Here is a 15,337-nt window from a genome sequence, read left to right as displayed (position 1 = left end):
TAATCATCAAACAGGATTAAACTATCTTCAGAGGATCCATGAGAGTGAGATGCAATTTACATGTCCAGAATGTAGCAAAAGTTTTAATTGCCAATCAAATTTAAGAAGCCATGAGAGGATTCATACCGGAAAGAGACTGTATACCTGTCCAGAATGTGGAAAAAGATATAGTCATTCCTCATTTTTAAAAATGCACAAGAGGATGTATACTGGAGAGAAACCATATACCCGTTCAGAGTCTGGAAAAAGCTTTAATCAGCAATCAAATTTAAGAAAACATGAGCGGATTCATACCGGAAAGAAACTGTATACCTGTCCAGAATGTGGGAAAAGCTTTAGTCATCAGTCAACTTTAAAAATGCACAAGAGGATTCATACTGCCGAGAAACCTTATACCTGTTCAGAATGTGGAAAAAGCTTTAGTCGTCAGTCAACTTTAAAAATGCACAAGAGGATTCATACTGGAGAGAAACCATATATCTGTTCAGAATGTGGGAAAAGCTTTAGTCAACAATCGGATTTAAGAAAATACAAGAGGATTCATACTGAAGAGAAACCATATACCTGTTCGGAATGTGGGAAAAAGTTTCATAAGAAATCAAATTTAAGAAAACACAAGAGGATTCAAATTAGAGAGAAACTGTATACCTGTTCAGAATGTGGGAAAAACTTTAGTCAGCAATCAGATTTAAGAAAACACGAAAGAAGTCATACTGGAGAGAAACCATATACCTGTTCAGAATGTGGGAAAAGCTTTAGTCAGCAAGAGAGGATTCATACTGGAGAGAAATCATATATCTGTTCAGAATCTGGAAAAAGCTTTAGTCATCTGTCAGCTTTAAAAAGTCACGAAAGGATTCACACTGGAGAGAAACCGTTCAGAATGTGGGAAAAACTTTAGTCAGCAATCACATTTAAGAAAACACGAGAATGGTTCTGTTTTTTTTCCATAGGTATGTTCTTTGGGGATGAGTGGGTGGAGGTAGATGGAGTGGCTTTCGGGGTTCATCAGAGTCCAGGGCCTCGGAGTGCCATTCTGTCGACTGGCCTCCCTTGCCATGAGTAGAGTGGTGGGGGAATTTGTTGCTGTTACTCTGTTCCTGTTACTGCTTGATATAGTGTTGTATATGATGCATCTTTGTTTGTGCTGTGCACCCTTTGTGTGCCATTGTTTTGCTTACTCATTTGTTGGCATCAATAAAAATTGTTTGAACCTAAAGAAGACAACTCCTCCCTCTGACATAGGCGCAGCACTGTGGGATCATCCACTTCCCCCACTAGCACCTCTTCCAAGTCCAAATCAGTTAAATCTCCCTTAGAGAGAGAAAGACCTTAGTCAAACTATACTACAACGTTTGGCTCCCTGTCGATCCTGCCCATCTCCAACCTGAGGCTGGCCAACAGAGGCCTGAGCAGGACCCTCCAAAAGAACACACACAATACATTCATATACATAGCATTGCACCCACTCTCACCCTTCCCCAGTTTAAAGAACTACCCAACCCCCACCATCCCCCTCCCACAACAGCTGGTAAACAAGAGAAAATGACATAACCCCTAGAATCTATGTCCCCAACAATACACCACACAGAGATAAGCACCCTCAATACAGCAAGTAGAACGAGACAGCACGTAGAGCAACCCAAGAAGACTAAACAAGAGACAACACCAGTGTGACCTCCTCCCAAGCCTTCCACAACACCCCAGCACCCGTCCCCAATTCCAAACCCTCCACTGCCAAAAATCTACCCCAAATATCCACATATTGTTGCCATGACCTTGCCAACAAGGCCAAGAGCCGCTATCTGTCACATACCCAGCCCAATTTGTCCCACATAAGGTACAAGGAGGGCCCAGACGCACTCTTCCAATAGCGAGCCACAGTCAACCGTGCCACAGTAAAGGCTAACTGAGCCAATTTGTCCTGTGTATCATATAGCCCTCCCATAGGCATCCCCAGGAGCACTACATCTGCCCTCACCTCTAGTGGTACCTGAAGAAGAGTCCCCAGAAAGTCTGAATCTCTGAGCAGCCCCATCACATATGGAAGAGTAGAAACATAGAAATAGACGGCAGATAAGGGCCACGGCCCATCCAGTCTGCCCACCTTAATGACCCTCCCCTACCTTTCTCTGTGAAGAGAACCCACGTGACGATCCCATTTTGTCTTAAAATCAAGTATGCTGCTGGCCTCAATCACCTGAAGTGGAAGACTATTCCAGCGATCTACCACTCTCTCGGTGAAAAAGTACTTTCTGGTGTCACCGTGCAGCTTCCCTCCCCTCATTTTCCACGGATGCCCTCTTGTAGCCGTGGGACCTTTGAAAAAGAAGATATCTTCTTCCACATTGATACGGCCCGTGAGATATTTGAACGTCTCGATCATGTCTCCCCTCTCTCTGCGTTCCTCGAGTGAGTATAGCCGCAACTTATCCAGCCGTTCCTCACACGGGAGGTCCTTGAGTCCTGAGACCATCCGGGTGGCCATTCGCTGGACCGACTCCAGTCTCAGCACATCTTTGCGGTAATGAGGCCTCCAGAATTGTACACAGTATTCCAGATTGGGTCTCACCATGGATCTATACAATGGCATTATGACTTCAGGCTTATGATTGACGAAACCCCTACGTATACACCCTATGATTTGTCTAGCCTTAGATGAAGCCTGCTCCACTTGATTGGCAGTCTTCATGTCTTCACTGATGATCACCCTAAGTCCCGTTCTGCTACAGTCCTTGCTAGGATCTCGCCATTAAGGGTGTAACTTTTGCATGGATTTTGGCTGCCAAGGTGCATGACTTTGCATTTTTTGGCATTGAAACCTAGTTGCCAGTTCCTAGACCAGCGCTCCAGTAGGAGTAGGTCATGCGTCATATTGTCGGACATTGAGTTTTTGACCGTTGCACTCCTTTCTACTACATTGCATAGTTTGGCATCATCTGCGAATAACGTTATTTTACCTCAAAGCCCTTCAGCCAAGTCTCTTATAAAGATATTGAACAGGATCGGGCCCAAGACCGAGTCCTACGGCACTCCACTGATAACCTCCGTCATTTCAGAGGGGGTGCCGTTCACCACCACCCGCTGAAGCCTACCTCCAAGCCAGTTCTCAACCCATTTTGTCAAAGTATCACCCAATCCTATAGAACTCATTTTGCTCAACAGCCTGCGGTGTGGTACGCTATCGAAAGCTTTGCTGAAGTCTTAAGTATACGATGTCCAGGGGCTCCCCAACATCCAGCTTCCTCGTCACCCAGTCAAAGAAGCTGATCAGGTTGGATTGGCAGGATCTCCCCATAGTAAATCCATGTTGACGGGGATCCCGTAGATTCTCCTCATTCAGGATCGTATCCAATTGACATTTGATTAGAGTTTCCATCAGCTTGCTCACTATTGATGTGAGACTCACCGGTCTATAGTTTGCAGCCTCCATTCTGCAACCTTTTTTGTGGAGTGGAATGACGTTAGCCGTTTTCCAGTCCAACGGGACTATACCCGTATTAAGGGAGAGATTGAAGAGCGCGGATAGTGGTTCCGCCAAGACATCCCTTAACTCCCTGAGCACCCTGGGGTGTAGGTTGTCTGGCCCCATCGCTTTGTTAACCTTGAGTTTAGACAGCTCACAGTAGACACTGCCAGGCGTAAACTCGAAGCTACTAAACAGGTCTACTGAGCTATCCCTTGTCTGTAGCTGAGGGCCGGATCCCTGCTCCTCGCGGGTGAAGACCGAACAGAAGTATTCGTTTAAAAGTTTAGCCTTTTCCGAGTCCGCTTCTACATAGTTCCCGTCTGGTTTCCTAAGGCATACTATCCCGCCTGTGTTTCTGTTTCTGTCGCTAATATACCTGAAGAAGGATTTATCGCCCTTCTTGATGTTCTCGCTAACGTCTCCTCGTTTCGGAATTTGGCCTCTCTAACTGCTGTTTTGACGGCTCTTGCCTTGGCCAGGTAGTCTTCTCTTGAGTCCTGATTCCCTGATTGTTTGTAAGAAATGAGCGCTCTTTTCTTCTCTTTTATGAGGACCGAGATCTCCGCAGAGAACCAATGTGGCCTATTGTTCCTTCGCCGTTTACTTATTACATTTCTTCTACGTCATCTGTTACTGCTTGGTTTTGTAGCGCTTGATGGATGAATTCCCCCATGCCCTCGAAGTTGGCGTCCTTGAAGCTTAGGACCTTGGTCAATGTGTTAGATTTGGCGAACCCCTTTTTGAGATTAAACCATACCATGTTGTGGTCACTGGAGGCCAACGTTTCGCCCACTGAGAACTCTGTGACACTTTCGCCATTGGTAATTAACAGGTCCAGTATTGCCTGCTCCCTTGTTGGCTCCAGTACCGGTTGTTTCAGTCTTGCTCCCTTCATAGAGTTCAATAGCCTCCTACTGCTGCTGGATGCAGAGGAAATGTACCCCGTTGCCCACACCCCCTCCAGCAAAGATCACTAGAGGTGGAAGATATTTTACTCAAGGTAACAGGTGTCATATACCACCTCACTAACAGTTTCAAAGCATTTTCCATCAAAACAGGTGCCCGAGCCACATGATAAATCCTATGCACTACCCGGCCCCAGACCTCCTCCAGGACTAGACCCAAATCGGCTTCCCAGGCCAATATATAGGTTGGTTTGTGCCCCCTGTCCCTATGTATAATGTGATACAACTTAGATATATAGCCTCTGTGCAGTGGCAGCCCAAGCAGCCGCTCAAATTCCGAACTCGTGTATATAGTAGGATCAGCCTGATGCACCCGCATGAGATAGCTTTTCATTTGCAAATAAAGGAAAAGGTCTCCAGATTCCAGCTGGAACATCACCGGCAAGGCCCGAATGGACTCCTCTTCCAGGAATTGGCCAAAGTATTGCAGCCCTCTTCTATCCCATCTCTTAAAGAGCCCCCCCTCTCTCCCCGGTATAAAATCAGATGCAAATCTCAAGAGAGGCCCAACACCTGCCTGGCAAATGGATAAGTTATAGCCCCAAAATCCCTTTCCCCCAAATCCACCCACATCAGGGACCCCAACTCCCGCTCCCCTAAATAACTTCCCATCAATCCCTGTTCCACCTGCACCCACAACTTCAGAGGTACATCATGTCATTCAACCCCCGCCCGCAACTGCGCCGCCTGATAGTAATGCTCCAAGTGTGGAATTCCCAAGCCCCCTTTCGCCTTAAACTTAAACATAGCAAATCGGGCAACCCGAGGTCTGCGCCCTCCCCACATGAAATTCAGCAAACTCTGATTCCACCGCTGAAAATATAGTGTAGGGATTTCAATAGGCAAAACTTGGACAAAATACAAAAACCGAGGTAGAATCATCACCCGAACTGCCTCCATGTGCCCTAGCCACGAAACATATAACTTATCCCAGCGTTCGAGATCCCTATTGACCGCCGTCATCAGTGGGACATAATTCAGCTGAAATAACGACTGCCAATCAACCCCTAGCTGGGTACCCAGATATCGTATAGGCCCCTTAACCCACCTGAAGAGAACCGCCCGTTTAAGCCCTGGGATTTCGGAGTCCGGAACCGATATGTTCAGAAGCTCTGTTTTAGTTAAATTAGCCTTGAACCCTGACAACGCCCCATATTCAGACATAAGATGCTGAAAGGTCTGAAGCGAACTCTCCAACCTTTCCACAATATCATCAGCAAAGAGGGATAACTTATGCTCACAGCCCCGGACCGGTAAGCCTCTGATCTTATCGGACAATCTAATTTTTTGCGCCAGAGGTTCTATTACCAAAGCGAACAACAGAGATGACAGCGGGCAGCTCTGCCTCATCCACCTCTGAAGTTCTAATGGGGATGAGTAAACCCGATTTATTTTAACACAGGCCAGGGGTGTATTATATAAAGACATAATCCAAGCTATGTATCGAGACCCCAGCCCCATCTGACCGAGGACTGCCTCCATAAATTTCCAGTCCACATGATCAAAGGCCTTTTCGGCATCCACCGTTACCGCCACCCAAGAGTTCGCACTCCTCCGAGTCTGCCACACTAGATTCAAGACCTTCCTGATCCCATCAGCTGCCTGTCTCCCCCCCCATGAACCCCACCTGATCAGAGTGAATGAGCATCGGCATATGAACTGATAATCTATTAGCCAACAGCTGGGCCAAAATTTTTGTGTCAATCCCCAAAAGGGAGATGAGCCAGTAGCTCCCACACTGAGTACTATCTTTCCCAGGTTTAGGTAGAATCGTGATCCCCGCCATCCGCATGAAAAAAGGCAATTGGGATCCCTCCTGCAGATCATTAAACATCCGTACCAAGAGCGGAGCCACCAACAACACCAATAGCTTCTTGTAAAATAAGCCCGTGAACCCATCCAACCCCGGGGACTTCCCCAGTTTAAGCTGACGTATCACCCCTATGACCTCCTCTAGCGTGATATCACAATTCTGGCCCCTAGCCTCAGACTCCGTTAAGGAAGGCAATCCCAACTCCATAAGATAATGCCAAATAGCATCCTCAGACCCCTGAGCCTCAGGTGTATAGAGTTCCTGGTAGAATTCTCGAAACCTCTATTGAATGGCAGCCTCTGCCATTGTTCTGGCGGGACTTGTTTTGCTGGTCCTCCACCCGGTTATAGGAGTCCTGCCAGTCTTTCTGAGCCACCTCAAACGCCCCACTCAGATGTTGGACCACCGCTTCCTGCTCCCCGAGGCACTTCTCCGTCTCCTCCACTCTCCCCATGAAGTCCTCCAGCTCTCTCTTAATCTCCTTCACTGCGTCCTTGATTTTCCCCTTCACGCCAGCCACCTCCTGCTTAATATCAGAGATGATGTGGTGGGCAATTTCTAAATTTCCTTCCTACGAGTAGCTAGAGTATTGAAGCTGCGTGTGGCTGCAGGAAAAGTTTTCCTCATGTTTGGAATTAGCCTGAAGGAGGACCGGGGTGGGGGAAGGGGGGTTGGTTTTGGGAGGATGTTGGTTTTTTTTTTCTCATTGTACAGGTTTTATGTGATATCACGAGCTTCGCTGTTATTCTTATTCCTTTTACTACTGTTTCTCTGTTGAGCTCAATAAAATATATTTGAACATAAAACGACCAAGTCAAAATGATCTACCAACAGTAAAAATACTAAACATATACCCCCTCTTTTACTACTTTTATTCTATGGACGCTTTAGCATTTAGTGTGCGCTAAATCGGCTAGCACGCCTTAGTAAAAGAGCCCCATATTTATTGATATACGTATATACCGAGTGCACCTCTTCTGTCCTCCAGACCTCATTCCATTCCCCAACCAACATCTCTCTCTGTCTTTCCAGGAGTCCAGCTTTTCTTCCTCTCTCCTCCACCCCTATTGGCAACATGCATCCCTCTCTCTCCCTCCTCTGTTCTGATCTTGCATCTCTCTGTTCTTCCTCTGTCTGCACCTCCCATAGTCTAACATCTGCCCTCTCTCTTCTACCTCCCCTTTGTTTCCGGTTTCTCCCCCTCTCTATCTTCCTTCTGCTAACATTTTGAGTCCTCCCACCTTTGGTCCAGGTCTTCGTTTCTCTCACTCTCATTGTCTTCCCCCTCCACAGAGCCTGGCATCTCTCTCTCCTCAGTTCAGAGTGTTTCAACCTCTCTAGCCCCTCTAGTAGTCCAGGATCTGCCTTATCTTCCCACTCCCTTTAGGTTCAAGGCTGCTTTCCCGCCCCTCAAGGTCCTTTTGTCTCTTCTCTCCCCCCCTCCCTGATCCAGCGTCTCTAAGGCAGTCCACCTCCTGCCGGGGCGCTCACAACGGGCACAATTTTATCCTGACGTGCGGGGCCTTAGCTCTGCTGCTTCCCTCACCTCTGCTGCTTCCCTCAGACTGGATCATCGAGCTGCTTCCCTTAGACTGGATTCCTCACCTCTGTTCTTCCGTCTGGGCCTACCACAGTTGAAAGTTCATTACGGCAGCCTGCTGAGCGAAAGTAGTAGGCTGACGTCGGCTACTGTAGCACGTTCCCTCTGCCATGGTCCTTCACCTCCTCTGACGGGGCAGAAACAGAGGGAACGTGCTACAGAGGCTGACGGCAGCCTGCTACATTCACACTGCAGGCTAAACTAAATTAAACTTAAGTTTGTATACCACATCATCTCCTTAAAGATAGAGCTTGGCACGGTTTACAGGTAAATTGAATAAATGAGGGAAGGACATAATATGAAATTAGAGGATTATGAAGAGGATAGCTAGCTTTACATTTTAAATCGATAGCTTTATGTTTTGGAGAAAAGTCAGGTTTTCAGATGCTTTCGAATTATTTGGAATGAGCCTAGGTTCAGCAGCAGGGCAGGGAGGTTATTCCAAATCTCAGTGAATTTGAAGAAAAGGAATTTCCCTAGTTTACCTGCATACATGATGCCTTTTAACGAGGGGAAATGAGTTTGTGGGCGGATCTGGTAGTGTCAGGTCTCGAGGAATTCCTGGATAGTGGAATTATGCCATGTAGGATCTTGAATATTAGGCAGGTACATTTAAAGTGAATCCTAGAAATCACCGGAAGCCAGTGAAGTTTTGACAGAAGCAGGGAAACATGGTCAAATCTGCTTTTTGTGAAGATCAACCTAGCCGCAGTGTTCTGGATCCACTGAAGTCTTTGTAGATTTTTCTTGGTTAGACTTAGATGGAATTACAATAGTCCAGTCTGGAAAGAATGATTGATTGTACAAGGACAGAAAAATGTTGTTGGCGGAAGAAGGATCTCACTTTCCTCAACATGTGAAGACTAAAAAACATTTTTTTTACCAGAGAGTTGAGATAATCATTAAAGGAAAGTGTAGAGTCAATAATGATGCCCAAAACTTTGCTTGAGAATTCGGTCTGCAGTGTGGGACCAGAAGGTAGTGAAATGAGCGTGGGTAACGGATCTAATTTTGGGCCAAGCCAGAGTAGTTTTGTTTTGGACTCATTCAACTTCATTTGTACAAAGAAGGCCCAGGATTGGAGTTTTGTTATGCAAGCTGTTATATTTTCGGTGAGGTTCAAATCTATCTCAAAGACAAGGATGTCATCTGCATATGTAAATAGAGTTTCAAAGGGAGATAGATGGAAGAATTTCAAAGAAGACATAAACATGTTGAAAAGAATAGGAGACAGAGGTGATCCTTGGGGAACACCACATAGCAGACTCCAAGGAAAAGACATGGTTCCATTCATGTTAACAGTGAATGAGCGGGATCGTAAAAATTTCGAGAACCAGTCTAAGACTGTAGAATCAATGCCTATCTCAGAAAGTTGGTAAATTAGGATATCATGGTGGACAACATCAAAGGCCACAGATAGATCGAATTGTAGTAGGATAGCAAACTTATTACGAGATTGAAGTTGTTGGATCTTTGAGATTAAAGACGCCAGCAGGGATTCAGTGCTGAAATTGGGTCTAAAGCCATATTTGCAAGGTAATAGAATGAAGAATCTCTCTAAGTAAGATGAAAGCTGAGTGGATATAATAGCCTCGAGCATTTTGGTCAGGAGAGGAATATTTGCTATAGGACGATAGCTGGAAGGGAAGGATGGGTCTAGATCAGCTTTTTTCAGAAGTGGGGTCAGAGCAATGTGTCCCATTTGTATGGAAAATGGGCCCGATAGTAAGGCTGAGTTGATAAGTCTGGTGAAATAGCCTGCGCGGGAATTGCAGACTGCTGTAATTCCACTACTTTAAAGGTGCGACAGAGACAGGGGAAATGCTAGGGAGAACATTGGCTGTGTGATCTACCGGCGTTGCCTTTGCGATCGACCGGTAGATCACGATCGACGTTTTGGGCACCCCTGCTCTAAGAAATCCCATGTGCGAGTTTTGTTGCTGTCCCTGCCCAATTCCTCTAAGCTCTGCCTTAACTTCACAAGCCTCGAACACTTATTTTAAAGTGTTTTAGGATTGTGCACATGAGGACAGAGCTGGCAGGGACAGGAAAAGTACTTGACGGGATGGGAAAACGAGTCCCTGGGGCAATGGGGATAAATTTGTCCTCGTGCCATTCTTTATTTTATCCAGTCCGATTTTTGAATTTGCAAGCTAGTTCAGAGTACTATTTGTGGTCTCTGATTTTAACCATGGATATCAGTCTTAAATGACCCAGTGATAAGGTTGTCAGACATCTAGAACTGGCATGAAAGCTCCCTTCTGGGATTGGCTAACTTCAGCTCTCATCATTAAGCCACTCCATTCAAACCATGGCTTCCTAGTGCCAATGCTCAGTAGCAAACCATTAATGCTGACACACCCATAGCCACAGTAGTAATTACATTACATTACATTACATTAGTGATTTCTATTCCGCTTGTGCCTTGCGGTTCTAAGCGGATTACAAGTTAGAAGACTGGACATTTCCAGTAGCATTGCAGTACATATAATCAAGAATGCGTTAAGTTACAATTGTTGTTCTGGACTTTTCCAGGATAAATTGGTAGTAGATAGTAGATAGTGATAGGTTGTTTAGACGAATAGAGATAATATTGTCCGGATTCTGTTGTTTAGACGAGTAGAGATAATACTGTCCGGATTCGGGTGTTGCTGGTGGTGGTGTTTGGGTAGTCATGAGAGCATTTTCTAATACTTTTGTGAGGTTATGATGATGGGAAGTGTTTTTTGAAGAGATGAGTTTTGATTTCTTTTCGGAATGCTTTAATGTCTATTGATTTGGTCAGTAGATTGGTGATGGTAGTATCGATCTTTGCTGCCTGTGTCGCTAAAAGGCTGTCATATAGTTTCTTTCGTCGTGTTCCTTTGAGAGGGGGGTGAGTGAATAGGCTCTGGGTTCTCCTTAATCTGTGTGAGAGGTTACGGTGTAGTCTGTTGTTTAGGTAGCTGGGTGCTGTTCCATGTATTACTTTGTATAGTAGACAGTAGAATTTGAACTGGGATCTTGCTTTTATTGGTAGCCAGTGTGAGTCTAAGTATGCTTTGGTGATGTGGTCATATTTGCCTAGTGAGTAGATGATTCTGAGGGCTGTGTTCTGAACTGTCTGTAATTGTTTTATCATGTAATTTGGGCATGATAGGTATAGGCTGTTACAGTAATCTACAATACTCAGTACTAGGGATTGTACTACCGTATTTTCACGCAAATAACACGCACCCGTATAAAACGCGCACACTTGTATAGCGCGCAGAAATCACGATGATAAGCACAAAAACTTTGGTATAACGCGCTCACGATTATACCGCGCATGCTGCCCGACTCTCCGTTCACCCCCTGACTTCCGTGCACTGCCCCGCCTCTCCGTGCGCTGTCCCGACTCTCCGTTCACCCCCCCCTGACTTCCGTGCACTGCCCCGACTTTCCGTGCGCTGTCCCGACTCTCCGTTCACCCCCCCCTGACTTCCGTGCACTGCCCTGAATTTCCGTGCGCTGTCCCGACTCTCCGTTCACCCCCCCTGACTTCCGTGCACTGCCCCGCCTCTCCGTGCGCTGTCCCGACTCTCCGTTCACCCCCCCTGACTTCCGTGCACTGCCCCGCCTCTCCGTGCGCTGTCCCGACTCTCCGTTCACCCCCCCCTGACTTCCGTGCACTGTCCCCCCTTGAAGGTCTGTCCCCATCCTGAAAGCCTGATGCCCCCCCCCGACGTCCGATACATCCCTCCCCCCGAAGGACCGCCGACTCCCCAACAATATCGGGCCAGGAGGGAGCCCAAATCCTCCTGGCCACGGCGACCCCCTAACCCCACCCCGCACTACATTACGGGCAGGAGGGATCCCAGGCCCCCCTGCCCTCGACGCAAACCCCCCTCCCCCCAACGACCGCCCCCCCCCCAAGAACCTCCGACCGCCCCCCCAGCCGACCCGCGACCCCCCCTGGCGACCCCCACGACCCCCCCACCCCCCTTCCCCGTACCTTTGGTAGTTGGGCCAGAAGGGAGCCCAAACCCTCCTGGCCACGGCGACCCCCTAACCCCACCCCGCACTACATTACGGGCAGGAGGGATCCCAGGCCCTCCTGCCCTCGACGCAAACCCCCCTCCCCCCCAACGACCGTCCCCCCCCAAGAACCTCCGACCGCCCCCCCAGCCGACCCGCGACCCCCCTGGCCGACCCCCACGACCCCCCCACCCCCCTTCCCCGTACCTTTGGAAGTTGGCCGGACAGACGGGAGCCAAACCCGCCTGTCCGGCAGGCAGCCAACGAAGGAATGAGGCCGGATTGGCCCATCCGTCCTAAAGCTCCGCCTACTGGTGGGGCCTAAGGCGCGTGGGCCAATCAGAATAGGCCCTGGAGCCTTAGGTCCCACCTGGGGGCGCGGCCTGAGGCACATGGGCCCAACCCGACCATGTGCCTCAGGCTGCGCCCCCAGGTGGGACCTAAGGCTCCAGGGCCTATTCTGATTGGCCCACGCGCCTTAGGCCCCACCAGTAGGCGGAGCTTTAGGACGGATGGGCCAATCCGGCCTCATTCCTTCGTTGGCTGCCTGCCGGACAGGCGGGTTTGGCTCCCGTCTGTCCGGCCAACTACCAAAGGTACGGGGAAGGGGGGTGGGGGGGTCGTGGGGGTCGCCAGGGGGGTCGCGGGTCGGCTGGGGGAGCGGTCGGAGGTTCTTGGGGGGGGGCGGTCGTTGGGGGGGAGGGGGGTTTGCGTCGAGGGGAGGAGGGCCTGGGATCCCTCCTGCCCGTAAGGTAGTGCGGGGTGGGGTTAGGGGGTCGCCGTGGCCAGGAGGGTTTGGGCTCCCTTCTGGCCCGATATTGTCGGGAAGTCGGCGGTCCTTCGGGGTGGGGGTGCGAGTGGTCCTGCCGGGGGGGGGGGGGATGTATCGGATGTCGGGGAGTCGGCCGGGCAAGAGGGCTTGGGCTCCCTCTTGCTCCGATCGTGGATGCGGGTGCGGGTGGGAGCGCGTGCGAGTGGTCGTTCGGGGTGGGGGTGCGAGTGGTCCTGCTGGGGGGGTGAATCGGGCGTCGGGCGGGGTGGGAACTATGTTTGAAAACTTTCGTATACCGCGCTCACGCATATAACGCGCGAGGGGTATGCGCGGTAGGTAAAAACGCGTATAACGCGCGCGTTATATGCGTGAAAATACGGTAATATCTTGTATTGATCTTTGTTGAAGAATTTTCTTATTTTTCTTAGGTTACGTATTGTGAAGAATGCTCTTTGGATGATTTTGTGGATTTGAGACTGCATTGTGCAATTTCTGTCTAGTAGGATTCCCAGGATTTTGAGTGTGCTTTGCATTGGGTACTTGATTGTATTTACTTCTAGTTCTGTGAGAGATGGTTTTTTTTTCCCTTTCCAGTAGTAGGAATTTATTTTTTTCCGAGTTCAGTTTTAGTAATCCGGCCCTGCTAGCATGGGCTGTAGATGGAATTACAGGTATATAATTAGTCTCCTCTATGGATCATTTGGTTAATTTTTAGTGTAAGGAGGAATCCCTTTGGACCCCGGATGCTGGGTGGGAAACCCTCACAAGTCAATTTATTCCTCTATCGATTTGTGCTGTGAACCGGGACCAGATTCTCTCTGGCAGGTCGCAGCAAACACTTCACTCACAATTTTTGCACGTTGAAAAACTTCAGACCACTCCAGTAGTTATGTAGGAACTGAACTTCAACTTTATTGTTCTTCTCTCCAACAGGAAAGAGGCATTTCTTAAACATGCAGTTGCTAACAAAAATCACAACCTATTTATTTATTCAAAGCTTCTATACCACTACTAATGACTGGGGAGTCACTTCAAAGCAGTTTACACAAGCTTCTGTAATGGTGTTACAATACAGGGTTAGCGTTTTCTGAGATGGTTTTCAATACAGACACATTCTTACCATAGTCAATCATATAAAATACTAGTATTTTGTACTATGTTTATACTAAATCCTACTTATTTACACTCAGGGGAGCTTGCTGGTGTATGGTAATGTAGTCTGGCTGCTAGATATAGTGGTTCTGAGAGATGAATGATTTTGTGTGTCGGCAACAAGATCTTGAATTTCACCCTGCTTTCAATCGAGAGCCAGTGTAACTCTTTCAGTAACGAGGTGGCACTCGTCTGCCTCAATTTTCCCAGCAGAAATCTTGCTGCTGCATTTTGTACTATTTGAATCTGCTTGATCATGTACTTTGGAATGCTCAGCAGGATTGCATTGCAGTAGTCAAAGATTGAATGTACCAAGGATATGATTACGTTGGACATCGCTTGATAGGCGAAGTAGGGCTTATGTCCTCTAACCCAGTAGAGTTTGCCATAAGCATTTTTACATTTACAAAGTCTCTTTCAATGAGTAAAGCATTTGTACATCTCCTAATGTTAAGATCCTCCGTGCTGGTAGGAATTTGATCTATTGGTGGAGATAGCCCAAAAGATGGTTCTCCTGCCCAAGGCAGTAGCTTAAGAAACCTCTGATGATGTCATTCCTGGATTCCTTTGAATGCACCATTCAGAGCTTCCATCTCTGCTTGGGGCTCATGCACTGTAAGTCTTCCAGAAGGTTCTGGGAACTCAAAGACTGAGCTTCCAATTGCCTTCTGCATGCTGTTTACTGTTTAATCACAATGCATATCAAATTTCACCTTTCATCTCTTTTACACAGGCAGCCCTGAGCTAGGGTTGCCAGATTCTCCCAATCGGAAAATCTGGACCCCCCCCCTAGACTCACTTCCAGGCGCACCCAGGAGACTATGTAATTACCCTGGTAAGCTCTTTTCCAGTAGATACCGTATTTTTCAGTCTATCAGATGCTCCTGACCATAAGACACAGCTAGATGTAGAGAAGGAAAAAAAATTTTTGGTTCAGATTTTATTTAAATTGCTTTTCCTCCTCTACATGTAGGTGTGTCTGGTCCTGGGAAGCCCGCAGTCCAAAGTCCTCCGGTATCTTTTTTTTAAACTGGTGGTGGTCCAGTGCGGTCTCCTGCTGGATGGCTGCCTTTCTCGTTGCAAAGCGGACCTTTGCGCTTCCTGCCTTGTCCCAAGCTTCACTTTCCCCCCTCTTCGAGAACAAACATCAGAGAAAATCATTTCGGATGTCCTCATTCAATGCTCCAACCTTTATCAAGAAAGTAAAACCTCTTATGAGCCATCGGAATGGACAAATAAATGCTGAACAGCATGCATGCAGCCTAATGGGTGGCCAGTCCAAATCCCCACATGATGAGCCCAACAGCTAAAACTGAAATTCAAATGGCAAAAATCTTCCAACTATATACACGCTCTCTGACGTAATTTCACAGACGCTGTGTCCCCTGTGTTAGTACATTTTACAGGACTGCTTCATGGATCAGCTTGTAAGAGAACCGACGAGAGGGAATGCCACTCTGGATCTAATTCTAAATGGGCTAAGAGGACCTGCAAAGGAAGTGGAAGTAGTGGGACTGTTGGGAAATAGCGATCACAATATGATCAAGTTCAAAGTTGAAGTAGGAATACC

At 47.7% G+C, this 15,337-nt stretch overlaps 1 protein-coding gene and 1 pseudogene across 1 annotated transcript in view; both read left to right on the top strand.

Annotated features, from left to right (window-relative positions):
- Positions 1-1,292, top strand: part of LOC117355288 — a 102,705-nt pseudogene extending 101,413 nt beyond the window's left edge.
- The window catches only part of LOC117355249 (zinc finger protein 420-like), an 818,521-nt gene that overhangs the window by 347,682 nt on the left and 455,502 nt on the right, over positions 1-15,337 (top strand). The window lies entirely within an intron of this gene.

This window comes from Geotrypetes seraphini, chromosome 2, assembly GCF_902459505.1.
Source record: "Geotrypetes seraphini chromosome 2, aGeoSer1.1, whole genome shotgun sequence".
Classification (NCBI taxonomy): Eukaryota; Metazoa; Chordata; class Amphibia; order Gymnophiona; family Dermophiidae; genus Geotrypetes; species Geotrypetes seraphini.
This window is presented reverse-complemented; position numbering and strand designations above follow the sequence as displayed.